The 8,321-nt window shown below is 44.2% G+C and overlaps 1 pseudogene; it reads left to right on the top strand.

Annotated features, from left to right (window-relative positions):
• The first annotated feature begins 6,790 nt into the window (after positions 1 to 6,790).
• Positions 6,791 to 6,929, top strand: LOC119282991 (annotated as a pseudogene).
• The last annotated feature ends 1,392 nt before the right edge of the window (positions 6,930 to 8,321 follow it).

Raw genomic sequence — 8,321 nt, 5'->3', positions numbered from 1 at the left:
CTCCCTAGTTTATTTAGAACCCTAGATAGTTGAAACATGTAGGTTAAATCTTCGAATAACGTAGTAGGTTATGATCTTAGGTGTTTAACCTTAGAATAATGTAGTATGAATCGTAGCTAGTTATGATCGAACCATGTTCAAAATGTAGGTTTTTAATTACGTGTAGTTAATATAATTTAGGTATTTTAGGCGTTTAATCATAGAATAATGTAGTATGAACCCTAGTTATGGTCGAACCATGTTCAAAATGTAGGTTTTTAATTAGGTGTAGTTAATAGAATTTAGGTGTTTTAGGTGTATTTAACAGAATTCTAGGTTGATTCATTTTGAAGTGGACATGTCATATTTTGAAAATGTCACATTTGTTGTTATTTTTTTAGTTAAAGCAATTATTCCCGCATCGACGTCGATGATGCCTATCCCGCATCCCCGTCGTCTACTCTGCGGAGGAGGACTGCTTGATTAGAGGGGTCATGTCCGAAACTAGGCTCCGTCGGGCTGGTACTAGGAGGTACTACCTTCCGGGGGTGCAACTTGGTGAGGATCCAACCCGCCGTTGACCCGAACCTTCTTTGGTGGCAGTCATGTGGTCCACTGATGGTGCGGAGGATTTCGTCCCCCGCAGAGGTGGTACGTCATCGCGTCAGCGAGGAGGACGAGCACGTCCGTCGCTACATGGTTGCATTGGAGGGCAGGTTCCACAATACCTGGCAGGTTCTTCAGGGATCTCACTGGAGCTATGATCCTATGATGGTTCCTTCTCTTTGGGTGTCCATCGCCCGCGCCGATACCCATCGTTCGCTAGGGTTATAGCTGTATTAGTGATGTTATATGTATGCTACTATTCGAGATGTATTTGTGATAATATTCGACGATGTACGGACGCAAGAGATGAATTAGTTTTTCTTATTGAATGCATGCTAATTTGAATAATAATTTATTTTATAATTTAGTTTTGCTTATTGAATGCTCAAATTGGAGAACTACTCCTATTTTGAATGCTCAAATTGGAGAGCACTATGCAAGGCCCATGCATTTGATTAGTTGATAGCTTATAGGTTTCACTAAGTCCTAAGATGAGGATAATAATGTTTTTGTTTATATTTTATTTTTGCAGAAATCAAGAAGTCCCTCCATCATCCCCGCCATCGTCCCCGTCGTCGACCCCCTCCGACCTCGAGGTAAGACCAGCCAAATCTCCATGTCAATATGAGTCCTATAAGATATTTTGAAATGTTTTTGTTCATATTTTCAACCATTGAAATGCAATGACCATCAAGTTTGAATGCTCATATGATGTAGATATAAACATGTATAACTTCTGTTGCTCAAATAAGATATGTGCTTGGCCAAGTGGTCGGCCATGTTTGCAGGTAACACCTCCGAGTGGCCTATGTTTTGCCTGAGTGTTGATTAAATTCCATTACGGCAAATTTCAGGCGCTCGACATGTCCTCTTTTTGCAAAGGTCATGCTGGATTGTTCCGTAAATTTTGGCATGAGTTGTGCTAGAATATGTAGGAAATGTCAAGTGGCCTGGATTTTCTAGAAAGATAATTAAACAACATTTGAGGTTGACTTTAAGTCTATCGAGACTCCACCATATATGAGATAAGAAGAATGCCGACTATTGTCGTGGGCAGCGCTTCTCCTTCGTTCCCGTGTGCTAGACATTGGTTTAATGCACTCTGGGACGAAGGGATGAGCGACCATCACCAACGGTCGAATATATACACCATGTAAGCTGAGTGTTTTCAAAAAAGGACTCGAGGGACCGATAGTCAACCCGTGATGTATAATAATGATCTTATTTAGTTTTTGTAGTACATATATTGAATTTTATAAGTTTAACCTTTGAATTATGAACATAGGAAATGTCATCGGATGACGAAAGTCTACCGCAGTGCGACTGGTGCGGTGATGACCGGGGTTTCTGCGACATGCCTCACCTGGTAGAAGGTTGGTGCTTCAGCATTAAGCTCTAGGAGACCTTCGATGTTGAAACGGTACACAAGGACGTAAAGTGTTTTTTCGTAATTAAGCTCGACTTCTGCCTCTTCAACGTGTAATTTTCGTCTTTTACAATTCCACTAGCTTATCCCATGCCATGCAAGATGCTATGCCTTGGAGAGGATGGATTTTGAAGATCATGAAAATATGGAAACAAAGATAGTTCACCTAAGGACCCATCATGGTTTTAATTTTGCTGTAAATCTATACAATTCTGAGAGTGTATCCCATTTTGGTTGCCGGAATTGGGAAGTAGTTTGCAAGGCATATGATTTCCATGAGGGTATTGTGGCACCCCGACTCAGAGCAACCGGTTTACCTTGCATTGCCAGCCCAGAGATCAAGTCTTCTGGCAACACACAACAACATGGTATAGAGAACAACCACTTTATTGATGCTAGCAGAACATAAGTGTGATATTACATCCAGTTGCGAGGCCAAGCGGCACACACGGTGCAGCTGAACAGTATGTACATTATTTAATGAACATGAAGGGGCCTTCCTCACATAAACTATGCGGCAGTGGAACAGCGACGAAGTGGAACTCCATAGTACAAGGACACCGATGTGGACAAGATCTAGACGCGGGAAGCTCTCCGATCCGATACGACTTGCCTGAAATCTGGCATCACACGCCAGGTCAGTACATTGAATGTACTTGCAAGCTCACAACAAACATAAGCATAATGGCAAACAATATCATTACAATTATCCAGGTTAATGCAATGCAAATCATACTACTAATGTGGTGAAACCAACTTGTGCACCGAGTCCCTCGGACTCTCTTACCAAATGGGTTACCTCGTAACTGAACAGTGATCATACCCGGAGCACAACTGAAGTCAACACTTTGATGCCAACCACAATCATCTCATGATCCCACAAATCATCACATAACCAGTGCCAACAATAAGTCTTTAGTGTGCAAGATTACTTATTAATGTTGATCCATGGTGTGACCTACTCACGAGCGGTGTCCGTTACCGAGGACGCGGCTATCGATAGATTAAACACACTCTCAGAGGTAGCGCACTTTACCCACACCACGAAACCCATGGCCTCGGCATCCCATTTGGGTGGACCAATGGCATTCCGACAAAACCCTCCCATTGCCATGACACCCTCCCAGCCACTCCGACCAACTCCCCTCTGGGCTAAGTCATGGGTGGCCCCGTGCCTACCAAAGGCATCAACGACCACCGTCGTGGAAAAAACGGTCCCAAACAGGGACAAGGTACCATAAAAACAAACGGGCACACAAGGTTGTGTCTGCTTACCGGGCCAGGGTACAACACGCCCATAACCTTCCCTCATTGGGGGCACCAGCGAGAGGCATAATAATGGACCGATTCAAGACCTCCCCATAAAGGTAAATGTGGTTGCACTGGGAATAACTCAATTTAGTGGCAGCATGACTCGATCAACATTATATTCAAGTTTGATTAATATCATGTTTAACTTGACAATAAAATCACTCAAGTCATCAGATGCCATGATCATGCAACTATTCGACATGCAAAGCATACCACTCACGTGAACGGATCAACATCATCAAAATGATCTACTTGCACTACTTCGTCATTAAACCTTACTGATTATCACTGGTCAAAGTTTTGGTTAAAATTTTGAATTAAATTGAATTAAATAGAAAACCCGGGGGTGACGTCGATTAGGTATTCACAGAATACGCCTCCACTAGTACCGCTTCGCGCGTGAGTGGAGACGCTGACAGTGGGCCCCACTGGTCAGGAGAGAGGGAGGGGGAAAGAAACAGAGCGATGGCGGCGCTTCGACGGAGCTCACGCCAGCGAGGAGGGGTCCTTGGTGGTTCTAGAGGTATAGAAGTGGAGAGGGAATGACGGTGCACCTGCCTGTACCCTTGGCTTGTTGTGGGATGGCCGGAGCAGCTCGCAATCAAGCCCGCGAGCGGCGATTGCGGTCGGGCTTCACCGGAGAGGAAGAAGACGACGGAGAGGGGCTGCTCCAGGGGCTCTAATGCATCCAGACGGCACCAGTGGAACTCCACAGAGTCGCCGGAGGGGTGGAACAAGCTCGAGGGTTCTGGAGTGAGGTGGATGGGTTGCGGGGGTCACCGGCGAGCTCGGGTCGGGGACGGCGGCCAAAGGCCTGCCCGGCTGGGCTGTGGCTATGCGACAGGGCTGTGGTGGTTGGGTGGTGAGGTGTGAGAGCTCAGAGTGGTGGTAGTGGCTCAATTTATAGCCGGAGGAGGAGGCGGTACGTGGCTCCACCGGAGTTGTCTGGAAGCCGGCGAGCGACAATGAAGTGTGCCAGCAAGGGGTGGAAGTGCTCAGTGATCATGCGGGAGCTATTGCAGCTTGCGGACGAGTACAGGAAGTAGAGGAGGAAGAAGACAGGGGCACGGGGTGCATTGTGGCTTTTGGCCGCGACGTGCCCGTGCCCACTGCGGCGTCTCCGGCGTCGGGGAGCGCCAGGGAGGGGTCAATGGTGATGAGTCGAGGCTGGTGGCGCGGTGCGGCAGTCGTCAGCGAGCTCTGGATCGAGCACGCGTTGAACAGGGGCATTGGCGCAGCGCAGAGCGCGTCGAACGCATGCCAGGGCATGTGTCCTCACGCGGTCACCATGTGCTGTCTTGGTCAAAACAACGCCCACACGCTTCCAAACCATGTTTGGGGTGTTTTTCGTGCAGTTTTTGGTCTAGGAAGTGTGATGGTACACTGCCAGGCCAACCAGATGAGACTTTAGCTTGCTAGCAAGTTTCTGGTCAGAAACTTGGTCGCCAAGTTTGGAGGGCTTCTAGAAGGTGATTAGGGCTTTTCTTAGGCAGGTAATGAGGCTCAAGAAAAACCAGCTCCATTAGATCAAGGAAAAATACACTTGTTGTACAAAGTGCATTTTTAGGCCCGAAGTGAAATGATTTTCTGTAACAAAAATATTCCAAAAAGACATGCAATATTTTTGCTCAAGAGGGTGGGCCAAGGTTCAAAGAACATTTGGGAATTATCTCAGGATTTTTGGAGCAATAAAAATGATTGTTTCTTTGGAGCACTAGTTTCTAAAATGAGTTTCAAAGAAGAATTTGAATATTTTTCTTTTGTAAAAAATATTCCTTGGGTCATTTTGAGATTTTTCGAAAGAAGAATGTTGAATGATAGGTAGATAGGTCACTTGGGTGAAAGTGAAGGACATGCCCAAGTGATAAGTCCAGTTGAATTGATTCCAAAAACCCAAATTGAAAGCAAAGGCAAATAAAGTCCGGAAAAAGAGAGAAGGCAAACTCCAGGTTGTCACAGGTATGCTTGTCACCTTGGATCTTGGTGATCCTAACATTGACGAAGATAATATGGACATTTGGGTCCTTGTTGATAGGTTTCCAATTCTACCTCTATGTGAGTTTCTTAAACATATTTATTAAGTAATTTATATTGTTTATTTCAAAATAGTTGACAGCTTATTTCCATTAACAGCTTATTTTCATTCTTCAAAAAATGCACGGAAGATGGTAGATAGAACCTACTACACTGATGGCGTAGAATTAACTTATCAGGAGAAAGATCATCTTATCTCATTTATTAGTAATCTTGAGAATTATAATATCTATTATCAAACTCCTGCACATTATGGTCAATACATGCCACTAGTGCACGTGTTGAACTACGGTAACATCCATGTAGATCACATGGTAAGATTTTTTACTATTACGACATCTGTGCATCTTTTGCATAAATTCTTCTAAAACTAAACCAAATTTCTAGCTACAAAGTTATTACTATGGTTTCAATAGAAAATCCTGAAGGATTGTGTGCCTCATCTGATGTTTCCGAAAGGTCGCCTTGATGTTATGAGCTTACGGCCAGGTCATCCTAATAGGCATCACTGTTGTCCATACTGGGTTTCTAAAAGTGATGAAGACATGACAATCAAAGAATGGAAAAAATGTATGGTCAATCGTAGGGAGCTACTTGGAAGCAACATTGTGCGAAGCGCAAGAATTGGAGACAGAATAATCTCCATTCTCCATAATGGAGAGTCAGGGCCTATCTTGTTTTATGCTATTCTACCTTAGAGAGGGTAGTTAGATCCTAGCTAATACTCCTGATCATGTGCTAAGAACAATTAAGTAGGGTTGGTTAGATGACTATGATGATGATGAGTATGACTTGTTATCATGATAATGAGTAGAAGTTGTATGATGATGATAAGTAGGACTTGTTATTATGATACCAATGATGGGTTATTTGATATTATGATGATGCATGATGCTAAGTTGTTATATGAGCATGATGAGTTATTATATATTTATATCAGTGGATGAAATGAATGTGGAATACATTCAAGTGGAGACAACATGTGGTGCATGTCGAAAGTACTACTAATCCAAACTTGATCTAGTTTGGACTAGTAGTACTTTCGATGTGCACCACATGTTTCCTCCATTTGAATCTAATCCATGTTATTTTCACCCACTATTATAAGTAATAACTAATTATGGTCATAAAATCATATGATGAAAGTACTGTATATAAAACATATACAAAGACAGCGACAATAAGCTGCATTTTCAAAAATACAGGAAAATTTAGCAGTAGCATTTTTCAGAAGAAACGCTTCTGCTACTTACTCTTATCAGCAGCACTTGCCCTCAACAAGTGCTACTGCTAACTATGTATAGCAGTAGCGCCGCTACTGCTACAAGTTAGTTGTAGTGCCTTAGCAGTAGCGCTAGACCCAGCGCTACTGCTATATGTATTTCAAGCGCTACTACTAGGGTTTTCCCTAGTAGTGTTGCGGCGGCGGGTTGGCCACTTGATGATGATGAGTTGATCTCCTACATCCTCAACGACCTCGACATGGACTACCAGCCGTTGGTCTCTACCCTTGACACCCGCACTATTGTGGTCACTCTTGATGAATTGGTCACTCAGATGAGCAACTTCGATCAAAGGGTGGCTCTATTCCAAGGGGCGGGGACCGTCGGCGGTTTCAAGTCCTCGGCGAACATCGCTACATGTGGCCACGGTGGTGGCTCTCGCTAGCGTGGATCCCCTCGCAACAAGGGCAAGGGCACTAGCAGGGGCAAAGACAGCGGCCAGAACATCAACGCACACGGCGGCGGCCGGCCCTCCTCCACCAACAACAAGGGATGGAGCACCAGCTCCTCCACCAACAATAGATCGCACCCGGATGTTATTCGAAGCCAAATCTGTGGCAAGCTGGGACACTCAGCAAAGGACTGCTGGTATCGTTTTGAGGATGATGATGATGCATCATCCCAAGATGAAAAGGTAGTCGGGGCGGCTGAAGCCTCGGATGGCATCCACACAAAATGGTACGTCGACAACGGAGCCACCAACCACATCACCGACAAGTTGGAAAAAGTGACCATGCGTGAGAAGTACCGCGGCCAACACCACATCCACACCACTAGTGAAGATGGTATGAAGATTGGTGACATTGGTAACTCTGTTATGAAAACCCCTCATAGGAAACTTTATCTCAGATTCTTTTGCATGTTCCTAGTGCTTCCAAGAGTCTTCTTTCCGTCCATTGTGTTGCCATTGATAATCATGTCCTTCTTGAATTTCACCCATTCTTATTTTTCATCAAGGATCAGGTAACAAGCAAGGTGCTATATCGAGGTAGATGTGTTCGCGGGCTTTACCCATTGATTTCGGAGACTAGAAGACTCAATAAACAAGTTTTTGGTGCCACCAAAGTCTCGCCAACACGGTGGAATGATCGATTAGGACATGCAACTTTTTATTTAGTTGAGAGATTGCTTACGAAAAATAAGCTCCCATATGTTGGAGAGTGTGATGTTGAAATAATTTGTGATTCCTGCCAAGGAGCTAAAAGTCATCTATTGCCTTATCCTATTTCTACTAGTATTTCTACCAAGCCTTTGTACCTTATTTTTTCTGATGTGTGGGGGCCTGCTCCCTCTTCTGTTGGTAGACATACCTACTATGTGAGTTTCATTGACGACTACAACAAATTTACTTGGATCTTTCTTCTCAAGAAAAGATCCGATGTATGCCAAGTTTTTCCCAATTTCCAAGCTTCAGTTGAAATAAATATTGACACCAAAATCATAGCCCCCCGACCTGATTAGGGTGGCAAATACAAGAAACTCAATTCTTTTTTTCAAAAACTTGGCATCTCTCATCACGTGTCTTGTCCTCATGCCCATCAACAGAATGGGTCTGCTGAATGCAAACACATACACATTGTCGAAGTTGGCTTTGCCCTTCTCGCCGGTGCCGCCATGCCCCTAAAATTCTAGGAAGAGCCCTTCCTCAGCGCAGTTCATATCATTAATATGCTACCTAGTCG

Source organism: Triticum dicoccoides, chromosome 3B, assembly GCF_002162155.2.
Source record: "Triticum dicoccoides isolate Atlit2015 ecotype Zavitan chromosome 3B, WEW_v2.0, whole genome shotgun sequence".
NCBI classification, from domain to species: domain Eukaryota; kingdom Viridiplantae; phylum Streptophyta; class Magnoliopsida; order Poales; family Poaceae; genus Triticum; species Triticum dicoccoides.
This window is presented reverse-complemented; position numbering and strand designations above follow the sequence as displayed.